Source organism: Thermobia domestica, chromosome 6, assembly GCF_964235325.1.
Source record: "Thermobia domestica chromosome 6, izTheDome1.hap1.1, whole genome shotgun sequence".
Lineage (NCBI taxonomy): Eukaryota > Metazoa > Arthropoda > Insecta > Zygentoma > Lepismatidae > Thermobia > Thermobia domestica.
In genome coordinates, this window is record NC_137459.1 from 195,640,160 (window position 1) to 195,656,203 (window position 16,044).

At 35.6% G+C, this 16,044-nt stretch overlaps 1 long non-coding RNA gene across 1 annotated transcript; it reads left to right on the forward strand.

The window, feature by feature from the left end:
• The first annotated feature begins 1,471 nt into the window (after window positions 1-1,471).
• On the forward strand, window positions 1,472-11,942 carry LOC145688378 (uncharacterized). Its single transcript, XR_014131888.1, has 2 exons — window positions 1,472-2,063; window positions 11,657-11,942. It is a non-coding gene; the product is annotated as an uncharacterized LOC145688378 (long non-coding RNA).
• Window positions 11,943-16,044: the final 4,102 nt, after the last annotated feature.

Genomic DNA, 16,044 nt, shown 5'->3' on the forward strand with positions numbered 1-16,044 from the left:
AACACGCTCATGGAAAACATTAGCGCTAGCAAATTAGCTATGAAGAGATACACCATACCATAATTCTCAGTCAACAATAAAGGCAAAAAATAAGAATCGGAAACGACAGACTGTACGATAATAATACTTTCACAATTTTAATTTCACACTATTTATTTCGAGATTTTCGAGACGAGACTGAGACGATACCGAGACTTGTCCCAAAGACAGAGACCGAGATCGAGACAAGCATCTGTTGACCGAGACGGGACCGAGACCGAGACGCGTCAATTTTTGACTCGAGACGAGAACGAGACCACTATTTATCAACCGAGACTGTACAAAGTCTCATCTCGTCTCGTCTCGATACCATCCCTAGATGTCGGCAATATCGAATATCGATACACAATATCGACAACATCGAATATCGATATCGACATAAAATATCGATATCGACAACATCAACTATCGATATCTAACATATTGCTGTACAGAAACCATTGTTGTACCGTGGAAACAAGCAAAAGAGGCTTCAGTGGGACCTGAAGCACAAAAATTGGACAATAGAACAGTAGAAACGCATGTTATTGACAGATGAGTCAAAATTTCAACTTTTTGGACAACAACGTCGAGTTTATATTCGAAGATCTGTTACAAAGAAGATGCATCCTGACTGTGTAATCCCATCTATTAAACATGGAGGAGATTCTATAATGGTTTGAGGGTGTTTCACAAATTCTGGAGTTGTTTCGCTTCACAGGATACAAGAGGACTAGCTCAGGAGAGTATACTTCCTTAAGTAGGAACTAAATACACGGTTCTGATTGGTTGATATTATCCGTTAAACTAGCGCTACGGGCTAGTAACGGAAATCGCTTTTGGCGTGGGTTTAAACCCGGCTCAAGGAAAGATTTATTTTATTTTAAATTTTTATAACACTTTTTTCATTAAAATAAGATTAAAATAATACTAGAAAGAGTGATTTACTTACTTTTGTACAGATAAGAAGTAGTAGTAGTAAGAGTAGGAATAGGAACAGGTGAGAAGCCACGCAGGGCTAGTTTTGTTCCACCTTGACTCCATGATATAATTGATGTGGCTAACTTAAAACAGCTGGCTAGGGTAGCGCGCGAAAAAAACGTACTTCCAGGAGTATTACTCTCCCGAGCGGGTCGTGATACAGGAAATCTGGACAAAAATGGAAATCATTCCATTTTAAGCAAGCATGTTAATCCTTCAGGATAGGGTTTGATTGATCACAGATTCGCTTTTCAGCAGGATAATGGTCCGAAACACACGCCCAAACTTCATTGTAATTATCTTAAGAAGAAACAAGTCGAAGGACAAACAAGAATGGTCTCCCCAGTCACCAGACTTAACCCATCGAACTTCTCTGGGAAAAGCTTCACAGAAGTATACCAAGAGACTGTTCGATGATGAGTTTGACATTCTGCGTAAATCTTCAGATGAATATAAGCAAAAACTTGTAAGCAGCATGCACCGATTGGTGAGACGAGTGATAGCGGCGAAGGGCGTTGTCTTTGACGAGAAGAATGTTCAATGAATTTGCCAATTTTTCTTGTTGGATAACGTTGTTATATTATTCTGATGTTAAAACTATCACTGTGCTTCTAAACTACCAAGTATCCTGTTCAAAATTGCACTATATTACAAGCCTAACTCAATATTACATTGTTGTTTTGATCTGTCCGGAATTTTTTTTTTTTTTTTTTTTGTTAGTGTGTGTATGCGTGTCTTGTCCCCCTTGGAAAAAATGCTGCGATCCTCCATGCTTCGTAGTATGTATTACTTTGTCCTATACTTATTACTTTTTACGTTTTCTCTACTAATCAAAGCTTCACATTAAACCCGTTTATTTACTTTTGTAAATTGCCAAACAGTTTTGTTTCAGACAATGGCAACAAGGTTTATGTATTTCGTACCAGAAGAAGAAAAAGTTAGTGTTCTGTCAAAAGTTTGGAAAGAAGTATGAGAAATGGGTTGAAAACCATACCATAGTAGACACATTTAAATCATAGAGCAATTACTGTGAAGCTACGGAATTCAAAATTTCTGTATTATAGGTATGATATTGAAGATTTTAACTTTTTTCTTTCTTTTTTTTTTTTTTTGTTATTGTTGATAGAAAGTGGTTTGAACTTGTTAATATATTTCGACTTGCTTATGCTTTGCCATACGTTTATAATTTTAAGTAACTGATTGTTTACAATAGGGAGGCAAGGTTCTAAAACACAGGTCCCCCTTCCCATTTAGTTGTAACAAAGACAGAAAACAACGAGCCCTGCGGGTCTCTAACCCGCTTTCACTCGCTAACGCTCGCTCGGTAATACTATATGAATTAAATATTAAACTTTGGTACACAAAGGAACCAACCTAGCTACTAACCTATATGGGGGGACCTGTGTTCTAGAACCCTCCCCAATAGGGATAATCAGAAAAGCAGTCAATAGTTCGAATTCTGTAAAAATAAGGAACAGGTAGGTAATATACTCATCAAAAATTTGAAATATTTCAAAATAAAAAAAAAAAAAAGACATGAAGGTGCAAATTTACTGTGCAGATCCAAAAAGAAATGTATATGCTATGTATTTATGTATGGATCTCTACAATAAAACTGCACCATCGTTTTTTTGTCCGGTCAACAACCAATTTTTCGTAACACCTATGATTTACTACATGTGAAATTACATAGAATTTCCAATAACATAGTTGTGGAGACTAGGCCGAAGATCAATTACATCCCTCCCGCTTACCTTGCCTTTGAATTAATCACTCGCTGCCTAGTTTTTCTCTAAGCCAGCTATGCATAAGATGACCATACGTCCCGAGAAAATCGGGACAGTCCCGATTTTAGGATCTTTATCCCGGCGTCCCGAATAAATAAAAACCCCAATGTCCCGAATAATCGATGGGGAAAAATAAAATCTTTTACATTGAGTTTTTACTTAGAGAATCTGAATATCTTACAAAGGAGAGAACACATTTTGTTTTCGTGGGATCACAAAATTGATTTACAGTTTTTCATCGTTTTTTTTTTTTATGTATTTGCGAACTAAACGCGTTAAGAATATTAAGTTTATTCTTTCGTCGCTGTGCAGCTCTCTCGATTGTCTTAGTTTGGCCTATGTTTAGCAGAAGGGGTCCAGCTCTTTTCTCTAAAAAATGTTGCAATTTTGGTAATTTCTGTTCACATTCGGTTAGTTTAGGGTAGTGTTGATTAGTTTAAGTTAGGTTAGGCTAATTTAGGTTACGTTAGGTTAGTTTAGTTTATGTTATATTAGTGTAGAAGTCCTGCATAATTTTCCGAAAGATAATAGAATTTCGCTTATTTCTACTAATATTACGTTAGTTTAGGTTAGTTCAGGTTAGCTTACGTTAGTTTATGTTAGGTTAGGTTAGATTAGGTTACGTTATGTTACGTCTAAGTACTTGCATCACTCATTTCTCCTGTAAATTTTGTGTTTTTTACGTGCTTCTGGACCCCTTGTACTAAACATACCCCCTTAGTTTAAACAATGAATGGGTTGGCTGCACTCGCAACTGCACTGCCTCTCCCCTTCAGATCGCCAGCTTCAGTTCAATTCAGTTTGACACAGGGTTTGATGGTTTAAACCAAAAAAACGAAAAGTGTTTACAGTGTAAGTGTTCGTAAAATCTTGATGAACACACATTTGTGGGTTATCGCGTGTGACTCCCGCATATTATTCGTATTATATTGAGACCTAAATTCCCCATTCATTTCTCAAAAAGATTATGCTACAAAAGCAACTGTTTTTTTTTTTTTTTTAATTATAAGTTTATGAATGTTTCTTTTCTGTTTCTTTATAGTTTGTTATTGTTATGCAATTGCAGTCAAGGAAAAATTCTAAATATTGTTTCGTTTTAATAATGTTTACTATTGATAAAATACATCGAAAAACCGTACTTTTCTGGGGGGGGGGGGTACCCAAACCCCACGAGAGGCATTTACTGAAATCAAAAGTATCTTTGGTATCTATTTATGTATAAATGGGTCAGAACCAAAGTGGATTCAAATAAGTCTTTTCTGTATTCACTTTTCTTACAGATATGGAAATAAAGTCGTCGTATTTTTTTTAACTTGGACTAATAAAAGTCGTAGTGAACTAACTTGGACTAAATTAGTTCTTCTGTACTCTGTAGTACTTTGAAATTGTCCATATGTAATTCTGTATAATAGTTTCACTTGTGTAACTGTTTATCTTTTTGTCCTTCTCAAATGACTCTTGACAGACAATTACATTTAATGTGAAGATCAATACAACGTATCCGGAGTCCTTCGTCGGCAGACGTATCGCATTTGTGGCCAATTAGTCTCGGTTTCGAGTTCAAATGGAGGACAGTTTGTTTCGGATGTAAGTCGAGAAACGGTTTGGACTCCGCTTTAAGTTGTGTGACCCCTTCCAGCATAACTCGGTTGTTGCATAATAACACCAAGGTGAAACAAACTTATTTCTGTCCATATGTGATATAAATACAGAAAACAAATTATTCAAACCAAAAAAACCTGGTTTAAACCAAAAAACCGGTTTTTTTGCTTTTTTCAATAAAAACTATGCTTTTAGCCAACCCTGGTTTGACACTTATCACCTGAGCAGTGCGCTATGCTTCGTCGAGTTTTGTTTATTCGTTTAGTGAATTTTGCTTCAACGTTTTGTTGTTGTTCTGTTTCTTTTTTCGTAAACATATGAGGTGATAATAAGGGCAAGAAACTTAAGTGTTCGTTTAATGAGGAGTTAAGAAAGGAATATCCCTTCTTGAAAAAAACGTGACAATAACCCACATGTACCATTTTGTATTCAGTGTTCAAGTGAGATTAATATTGCTCATGGTGGCGTCTCCGACATCAAACTTCACATAAAGACTAAAAAACACCTGGCTGGAGTTAATGCAGTAGCGATGACATCTTCAATGAGTAAATTTACCACTAAGAATGATTTCACCAAATATGAGATTTTAGCAAAACAGGCAGTTTTTGCGTACCACACTGTAAAGCATAATCATAGCTTCAGATCCTTAGATTGTACATCTAAACTTATTTCAACACTATTTGAGCCATAATACCCTTCTGCAAGAACGAAAAGTGAAACCATAGTAAAAAATGTTTTAGTCCCAGAGTGTCAAAAGCAACTGTTACAGGAATTGAGTGAAACCGTCTTGTTTGACTGTGATGATTGACAGCTCAAACCATGGTGCTGAAAAATTAGTACCAATCGTTGTGAGATATTTTCATGTGCCTAGTGGAATTAATATTAAAGTATTAGAGCTTGGAACATTGCCTGGTGAAACGAGTGATCAGCTTAATGAGTTTGTATTTTCAGTTTTGAGCCGCAATGATCTGGTTGAGAAATTAATTGGAATGTCTGCAGACAATACTAATACAAATTTTGGGGGTGCAAAAAAGAAGGGTCGCAATAATCTCTTTCGAAAGTTATGGGCAAGCACTAAAAATCCTTAGTTGGCGTAGGATGCGTGGCTCATGTTGTCAATAACTGCATTAAAAATGCAGCTGATACATTTCATGTTGATGCTGAGGTAATAATTGTGAACTTGCTTAAATTTTTCCATATTTACACAGTTCGAGTGGCTGAACTGAAGGAGTTCTGCGCATTCATTGATGCTGAGTACCAGATACTGTTGTCTTATTCAAACACACGATGGCTCAGACTTTTACCTACTTTAGAACATGTTCTACAAATGATGGAGCCACTCAGAAACTATTTTTCTGCCCAAGCAAATCGTTTTTTGGTTTCCTGTGGCTCTAAAATCTTTTTTTAAGATCCAAATGGGGAATTGTGGCTTTGGTTTTTACACAATTGTGCATCTCTTTTCAACGATGTTGTAAAAGAGATGGAAGGGGATAAAGTATCAGCAACAGATGCAGCACGTGAATATTCGATTTTATATATGAACTTAATTGACAGAAAAAAGTCCTCATTTCTACCGACGAAAGTTAAAAGACCTTCAAAGAAAGAATTTTGCTGCAGGACAAGGCTGAGACTTACAACAGGTGAAGGAGATTGTGTCTTCTTTTTATGACCATTGCATAACCTATGTAGATCTTTGGAAATCAAATGTAGACAGCTTGAGTCAACTGTCTTGGATAGATTTAAAGAGGCAGCTAAAATGGGAAGAAGTAGAAGAAAGTTGGACTCTTTTTCAAGATAGTGTGCCGTCTATTTCATTTGACGATTTGTTTAACGAACTAAGTGTGCTGAACTCATATCTTACAGAGACTGTTTTGTCAGAGTGGACAAACCAGAAGCTTTCATCAGAACAAAGGTGGTTAACCATATTCCAGCACTTGAAGAAAGACATGTTCCTAATCTTAAGATGTTTGTTGAGTTTGTTCTTTGCTTGCCGGGAACAAATGCTTCGGTCGAGCGGGCATTTTCAATGAGAAGCAACTTTTGGAGTGCTGAAAAGTCCGTTATGTCCATTGATTGTGTAAAATCAACTTTAGTAATACAGATGAACGCTTCACAAACGGGTACAGAAATGTACGAGAATATCAAGAAAAACAAGAATCTTTTAAAAGCTCTGGCCTCATCAGAGAAATATGACTGGAAAGAGCCCAAACCGTCTTCCTCTATGAACGCTGAAAAAGAGTAGTACAGTAAACGTATGAACTAATCTAATATGCATTTCTTTTTCTTTTACTCTGTCCATCAGTTATTGCAACGTTCGTTCTTTAGAATAATTAGCAGTAGGAATGTAAGTAAACATAGCAAATAAATTACAAACTACTACTATCATGTGAACAGGTTTGAATTTTAGCTTAACAATAATAATAATGTTTCATAGCAAAAGAGGCTTGAGAGTGTAAACGATAAGAACGGTAGCTGAGGCACGGGCGTCGTTAGCGGGGTCTGGGGACGCGTCCCCAGATTTTGGTCAAATGTATTAAAACATGTGGCACCTATATAACTTTTCGCGGAAAGAGATTTTTGATTTTGATCTCTCCCATGTATTTTTTACCTTTTACGAAAATATGCCTTTTTTTGTACAAATTTCAACCTAGAGAGTTCAAATTTTTAGAGAAGGAACTTCATAACCTATTAAAGGGAACAATCTGTGCCGATTTTTAATTGTTGAAGCAGTTCCATTGTTAAAGATTTAGATAACCATTTCAACAATCAAGCAATTTCAACAATGAACAAAGTTCTAAATAAAAAATCGGTACGGATTATTGTCTTTGATAGATTATGAAGTTCCTTCTCTAAAAATTTGAAGTCTGTAGGTTGAGATTTGTAAGATAAATCGTGAATTTTCGTGAAAGGTAAAAAATATGTGAGAGAGATACGAAGACTGTAGTGCCATCTATCGGCAAAACCTGTCCCTCTAAACCAACCTTAAGTGCAGTAAATGACTGATTTTTCCAATTAGTGACATTCCATTGAATTCCAGAGAATTAAGTGCGACTGAGACCAGATCAAAACCGTCTCTCGATCTCTGACCAAATCGCAGTATTTCAGTTCGAACGGTTTCGTAAGATAGAAAATTTTCCTGTTACGTGATAGAGAGTAATAGAATCGTGACCTATGAATTTCTGTGTCTGGCCATTCAGTAGACTATGTTGCTATGGTTCCTATCATAGAAAGCTTTGATTTTTTTTTAGAAGAGCATACGCTCCGAACCACTACCAGGAATTGAATTGAATCAGGTGCAACTGACGGTGCGCCAAGCACGGCAAGTCTTTCCTTTAGGCAATTCATTCATTATTTCGGTTTTTTAAGATTCCAGTGATTCGATTCGTTTGGTTCAGTGATGTGATTGAATTTGTTTCGGTTTTTGAACGAATCAGTTCCAGTCGTTACGTCAGAGTGACTCTTGTATAGCAGCGAATAGAAAGGTCACGTAGCTTTTCTGTCAGCTTGCACTTTGCAGTAACCGTTGCTCGGGCGATGTGTGACCGTTGTGAAAAGTGGCACAGTCGAATGGTGTATTTCAGATGCGTTATTTGATTATTTATTTTTGAGGATTTAGATTAATTTAAATTTAAGCAAAGTTCGCAACACGTAAAAGAATTGTTTCAAATTTTGTCGGAATAATGAAATAAAATAATACTTGTATTTCGTGTGAGAAAGAGTATAAGTTATTTTCCACTTTTCATGGTGAAAAACTAAAAGTATCATATATTTGTTATAATAAATATTAATAAGCAAGTTTCTGAGAGGAGTGGCACATTTTTTAGCAATTCAAGGCTGGAAGTACGACAAATAGGGTTGATTTGTTATACGTTTCTGAGTGGTGCTACGAAGTACTAGAACATTATTTGTGAGTGCTCTTTTACGTCAAAGTTCAGTTCAAATTCTGTGATTGGCTGACCTACTGGAGAGAAGTATGTTTGGAAGCTGTTATAAGGTATTCCGTAGGGCTAATTGCGGGCCCAGGATTAACTGTTGAACTTGAAGCTCTCTTCGGTCGTAGAAGTAGTTAATATTTTTGAGGCTGCAACACAGGAGGGTCATTTCAGTTTTTGCTTGGGGGGAGGAGCAAAACCCCTTGATATAAGTAAAATTTCGCGTATTTCACTGATTTACTACTATTTTATTAATAAAATCTAAAGAAATCTCAAACTCAGGGGGGGGGGCAATTGCCCCTCCTTGCCCCCCCCTAAATGACGCCCCTGCTGCAACAGGATTATATTCATATATATATATATATATATATATATTTAGGTATGTTGTTATTTTTAAATATATTTTTAATTTTTACTTATAGTAGTAGTTGGGGGTTCCTTCCCTTACGTGAATAAGAAAATCATTTCACTCGTTTTTGCTATAGGAATCCGACATAATGGTTTTAGGTTTTTATGAATTTTGTTCTGTAACTTGCTGGAGTTTGGTGGTTCCTGGTGTAATATTTTCATTTATTATTTTAAACATTGATTAATTTAGGACTATTCTAAGAGTTCAAATTAGAATAGTAATAAATTTTTCGTTACTTCAAAAGACTATGTTTAAAATAATTAGTGAAGGATGTGTAGCACGAACGACCATGATTCCTAACCCAATTGCGTTTCGGTGTCCGCGGTGGCTCAGTGGTAGAACGGTCACCTCTGATGCATGGAGTCCTTGGTTCGTTCCCAGTTTCTGTCAAGTGAGCTTTGTGGTGGACAAACACCGTGTGTATGGGTTTTCTCGGGGTTCGCCCGTTTCCTCCCACTTTTTTCATTCCGCCATTTCATTCATTTCTTATCATCGTCTCCTTTAGCCTAGCCGGCATAATCGTGAGACGTAAAACTTAGATTTCATTTTTAATTCCGTTTCGGATGAACTGGTTCCTTGGAACGTTAAAGGAGCTGTTCCCAGTAATATGTTATTTTGAAATCGGAATTTGAATCATTAAACGAATCGAAAATGAATGAATTGCCTAAAAGCAAAATTTATCCAGACCACCATCATGTAACACCAACTTCTCCCAGTACAGTGAGTTTCCATGCTTTTCGTACTTTTTTGTGCATACGTACACTGAATCCCTCCTAAAGTACATCTGCACTGAGAAATGCAAGTTCACACACCAAAAACGACTGTTATGGTACAAACAGTCCACTTAGTGAAAAAGAAGTATGTATGCAACAGGGTTGTGAGAAACCATGAACTTTATTTTAAAAAACTGGGTTTTATTAAATTTTGTACGTATATTTAAAGCCATATTCGTATGTAAGATATCATTTAAGCACTCATATTCTATTGTACACATGAAACTATAGAATTCCCTTGTGGTGCTGTGGTGGTTCACCTCTGATGCGGGTTCCTAGTTCGATTCCACCTCCCGGCAAGTGCACTTTGTGGTGGACAAACGCCATGTGCATGGGTTTTCTCAGGTTTCTCCCGTTTCCTTCTACTTTCGTCATGCTACCATTATCATTCATCTCATCATCACAGTCTCTCTCAGCCCCGGTGCATATGCATGAGACATTGAACGAAACTTAAAAATAAAAAAGAATCCGTGAAGCCCTATCCACGTTTGGTTGGAGCACACTTTGCACAATTGACGCTCTCTTATATTTCGGTTTATAGAAATAAGAAAGTACATAATTCCTTTTAGAGTAACATAGAGGGGATAACTTTATGTAATACAGAATAGGAATAAAATTTCTTCTTACACTCAGAAGGATTCAGATGACAACATGATTAAAATGACAACTACATGATTGATATATTCTTTTATATCTGCCACATATTGAACTAGAAATTCTTAATTTTCTACTACCTGTCTTACCGATTTCTGTGAACTCCTGGAGAATGCCGCGTTCACACAACCAACAGTCTGTTGGGCCACATGCTTCTTTGGATTGCCTCAGACAGCAAACAGCCGGTTTATTTTGGAGTTTCGTCCCACTTGTAAGTGCCTTTGCATGTGGGAGGTTTCACATTCCATTCCATTCCATCCTTACACACTGCTCGTATAACAGATTTAAATTCTGCTAGCCAAAGCACACACTGCACTTTTCGGTATTGGGTCCACGTCATGAATACCAAAGCAAGGAAGCACAAGCACATTCCGATAACAGTGAAATTTCCCGGCATGAAGCGTGCAACATGGTGATTGAGTTGTTGCCAAAGTGTTCATACAAACTTGAAGATATTTTCTTTCGAATGAGCATTTGTCTGAAATATCAGTCTGCTCATTTATTATTATTATTATTATTATTATTTATTTATTTATTTATTTATTTGTAGTGTGTTCTGTATACCTATAGCCCTTGATACTCTGTATGTTATAGGTGAATGAAGACTGAGCTTCTGGTGAAATAAACCTGGGGCCAAAAGATTTATTTATTTTTCATGCTTCCCATAAACTTAGGCACATATTCTAAACGTAAATAAATATTTATGATTAAAATAAAAGAAATTTGAGAACAAATTCGCTTTGTTGAAATTCATGACGGTAAAATAAATACATTTCAGGGAGTAGTGTAACATTTCCTATTGACAGGACAGTGCACATGTGAAACTGAATAATGGTTCCGTTAAATTATTTGTATTTTTAGGTACAGTAAGCGCTCTTTAATCCGACATTCTACGGTTCGGCACCAATCTAGGCGCTTGCGTTTCTTTCGAGTGGATTCGAGCATGTTGAACTTCATCACCAGGTTGCGGCGCCCGCGTTTTTAGTTCTCTCAGTATGTTTTGTGACTCACAATTTTCAATTCAATTCAATGTTGCTATTTTCTGGAAGGTTACATATTTACATTACACATGTTGCATTTGCACATTGTTTTCATTTTTATTTGGAGTGAATTTATCTCTAGCATTGATATTATACTGTTGAAACTGTATTGATATTGGATAATCCGGTACGGCCATGGTCCCCGAATGTACCGGATTAAATAGCGCCTACCGTATATATATATATATATATATATATATATATATATATATATATATATATATATATATATATATATATATATATATATATATATATATATATAAAATTCTAATAATAATGTTTTCCATTGTTCAAGCTTTGCTTTTAGTATACGTAAATTTGATTTGAACTACTCTCTGAGCAAAACAATACATTTGTTGTAAAAAGATTATTAACATGTAACAATAGTGTAACGTATTTTTTTGCTCAGCGAGTAATTTAAATTGAAATTTTAATATAGATTTCTTGTCTTTTTTAGGTTCTAAAAGCTCCGGTGAGTGTTGAGCAATAATTCTCCTGCACTATATCAGTTTTTCTTTTTTGGTTACTGGAATAATTGATTCAAATGTAGCAGCGACTGCAGGAAAGCATTATAGGAAATCTTAAAAAGTAAAACAACGATTAGAGAAATTGAATGTGTAGGAGAACGAAAAAAGTGTTTCCGTTAAGTGAAGGTTTTTATATGAAGTATGCTCCAACTTCATTAACTATTTTCAGGAAGTTACGCGTTATGTTCTTTTGTGATACATTTAATACTTTAAATATTTCTTATAAGGAGAAGTAGTGCAGTTATGGGAAGTGTTAGTTAATACTGTTTACCTGTTGAAATTTGGAGTATGGCTGTTCTACATCGAGCACTGTTCACGTGGTTTCTTTTTCTTGTGTTTTTGATTCTACTTGTCTTGAGATTGGATGATAGAACTAGCTGGAACTGGTTTATAGTTTTCATTCCAATGTGGATATTTGACAGTATACTTCTGATTTATGTGTTATTTAATATGATATCTCATTGCAAGAATGGACATGACAGATTATCAACACCCAATTCAAGACATTGGAAATTATGGTATACAGTAGCTATAGTGGCTTCGCAGGTTATTTTGTGTATTAAGCTTGAATACAAACATTGGAATGTACAAATGTACTACGTAATGGTACCTTTGTGGGTACTGTTACCTCTTGTTCTTTTTGACGTTTTTTTAGTGTTAGCAAGACATAGAAATCGAGACTGAATAACTGTTGTATCAAATTGTTGCGCTTTCGTACAGAAATCGTTGTTGAAATCTATAGTTACTTTTCTTTCTAATATTTGTTGAAATTCAATGCACTTGGACCTTATGATCCTTTTTTCTGCGTCGGAAAATATTCATACATATATGCAAGCGTATTTAAAATTATGTTGTTTTTCTCCTTTGTTAAATAGAAATGTAGTTATTTTTGTGATTCTTTTATTTATGTCTAAATTTCCAGATACTGACTAATTTACATTGGAACATGACCAAATAAATTTGATAACAGTCAAAAATACGTGGTAAGCTTTTCTGTTTTATATATCAGTAACAATGGCTGTTTTTCTTGTCTTCAAAAGTGGAATAAACTGTTCGTATTTAAGTTCTATAGATATTTTTCTTTTAAGACTCTTCGCTAAGCGCAGCCCCACTTTTTAAAAATGTTATTGAATAACATAAGGCAATGAAGAACAGCAATAATTTAGAAAGTGAGTTCGATGACATCTGCAATGTACTATTACAGAAATTACATGTTGTGTTTAAGACCTTTTGTGCAATCTACAGATTTTGATGCCCAACAATTTCGATATCATAAACTTTGCATCCGAATTTCTGGTCTATAAGAAAATATTTGGAAACAGTTTTTAGTTTAATAGCATTTTGTAGGTAATACCTGGCTCACTTTCTATACTTTAGGTATTTGTCATATCCTTGAACTTATTCACTAACATTCCAAACAGTGGGGATGAGCCTTAAGCTTTACGTTTATTGACATATGTTTGTGTTATTATTATTTTTGGTTTTTCAACGCAACGAGATACTGCAACATGCTCTGGGGCATTACAACTGGTACTATTTTTGTTTCTGATGGAGAATTTGAATTATTTAAAAATACTCGAAAATTAAATGTACTTACTGCCTCGTATATTTAAGTAAAAAGTAAAACATGTTACAAGGAGAAATCCAAGAATTAATTTTTTTTTTTTAAAAAAATAAATAAAATAAAATAAAGAGCCACTACATTTGCCAAAACAGTATTTACGAAAGCTTCTGCAAGGTGACGTCGTCTTAGTAGCATCGTCATATGACTGTGTTCGTTTTATTCTTCCTGTAAATCATGCAAAGAAGTCTACTGAACTAGTGCAACAATATTCTCTTACTTACCTAGAAACACTATTCATTGTTTGATGCTACAAAAGTGTCAGCAGTACCTAAGGCTAAATTTTAGAGCAGATCACCACCTGACACTTGAAAGCTGCAATAATTGCAAAATGCGTAGAGGCATCAAAGCTACAGAGGATTTAATTATCTTCACGCTTTAAAGAGCGAAGAACGTTGAATGCTTATTTTTTTATTCATTTTTTCCCCCGCAATTTTCCCATCACTGTGTAGAAGTATATTACGGAGAACTTAAATCAACAGTAGTTATATCACTCTTTAAAAGAATAATTTGTAAGTATTGGAAAATTGAAGTGTATTTCTTTAAGCTCTAAGAACATTTACTTACAAATGATGGCTTAATTATCAGTTTTTAGTATTTTATCCTTCTTTCCTAAATTGCAATGCACAATAATCCCCATTTCCAATAGCCCATTACATATTTGTACCGATTATCACGAATACAAGCTTTTTATTGGAAGAAGCAACATTCTACTTTACACGAAGTTAGTTTAATGTACTTCAAGACACAGAAGTCTTACTAGCATGTTCTCTGTATATATTTGTAAACTTTATAACTGCGGCATTTTGCTCATAATTGGAAACTGTTTCTTCGAACATACATTTTTAAATCTATATATGTATAAAAGCGAATGTAAGTTTTATCTGTTATAATCCCAGTATAATACTGAACCAATTAAAATAATACTTTTGACATGATTATCATTCTTAGGGCTCCTAAGGATCTTCTGACACTACATTGATAATTTTCGGTATCAGGAGTGAGGAGGAGTAGGCAGGAGCTGGCACGTAAAAATAATCAAAACTGTGAATATGGTGTCCAATCCAAGTTTTCCGTATCGTTGAGATTAATAGTGATACTCTCATTGCTGTTTAAGTCCAAAGGCATCCTCCAACGGCTTGGGAGTGGTATGAAAAACTAATCGAAAACGACCGATATTAGTGTCCAATCCATAGTTTTCGGGCTCGCTGAGATATAGGGAATCCCGATGCGTTTAAGTACAAATTCAACTCCCATCGGCATTGGTGAGGAGTGGAAAGGGGGTTGTAATACAAGTTTTTGTCATTGAAATGCGTATCTTAACGAAGCAGTTTCAAATACTTTCTGTAAACTTATTCTTCCCTTGTGAAGAACGAGTGTTTCACTTACTATTGCATATTTCTTGAATTTTGTCAATTGCTTTTTTTGTAGAGTATGTCAGGTTGTCTAAAAACGTATTGAGCTTTCGGAGGTCAAAATAAAAAAGACATTTATTACGATTTGAAATTAAAATAATCAAAACGCATATACACCATTTTTTTCAATGACCTGCCAATTTTTCTGGCAACACCATGATCCCGTTGCTGTAAAACTTGTGTGGTTTCTGGTTAAAAGAAAAGTTGACACGTCGTTTTCACAAACCTCTCTTAAAACTAACTCAACACCATTCATGAAATTCTGCAGATGCCGAAACAAAGTCCGCGCTACACGATGGATCAGTAAAGCCTCCCAGGTAAGTTCTTACAGTTTCTAACTGGTTCCTAAAAATGTATCCGGTTTGGCGCTGTAAACGTGATATAGTACACATTTCTTGAACGGTTTTTGAATTATTTTTATTTTATTTATTATTATTATTATTATTATTATTTTATTTGCGAGGTGAATTCGCGCTAATTGTCAAGAGTACAGGGCCGAGTCTACCGTGCTGCGTCGCAGGAGCAGCTCGTGATGCAGGATGCCTTTCCAAACCCACAGCATGACAGTTCTGAGCGTCAGTGTAGGCTTTACCACGCACTTTAGAGCTTCTCGCTTCGACCACGATATTTTCGCAGATTATCATCGTAGGTTAACCACCACTTTCCATCACTCGCAATCAGCAGCTTCAGAAATGGTTCGAGTTAATTACGTTTCAGTAAAGATTCACAGATAGAAATTCGATCGAGTAAATGTTTTTGAGTCAGATCATGTGGCACTCAAACATTGACCTTTTTGTAGTCAGCTTTCTCCAAATGGTTTAATACTGTTTGGTGATGAATGTTTAGGTGATTGGCAATGTCTGACTACTTTACATACTGGTCTTGCTCGACTTTTGCCAGAATACCATCCACTTCTGCTGTAGTTGCTCACCCGTTACGAGGATGATGGACATCGAAATTTCAAGAACGAAAACGATTGAGCCATATTTTGGCTGTTGCTCTTGATAACGTATCTCCCCTATAAACAGCAAATATTTCTTCACTAGCCTGCGCAGCGTTTGCACCTTTATTGAAATAAAAGTTGTAAAATGTAGCACACTTTTGCGGAGAGTTCACTCATCTTTATGGCACAATACCTTACGTCTGATTATAAGAATTATTTTTCACATTTATTAGCTTGAACTGTCAGATGACGTTAGGCCTGATCCGCTGCGATTTACCCTGTGCGCAAAAGGTTCAATACTTCACGACTTCTCTTCGTGAAGAGATCATTTCAAATTTC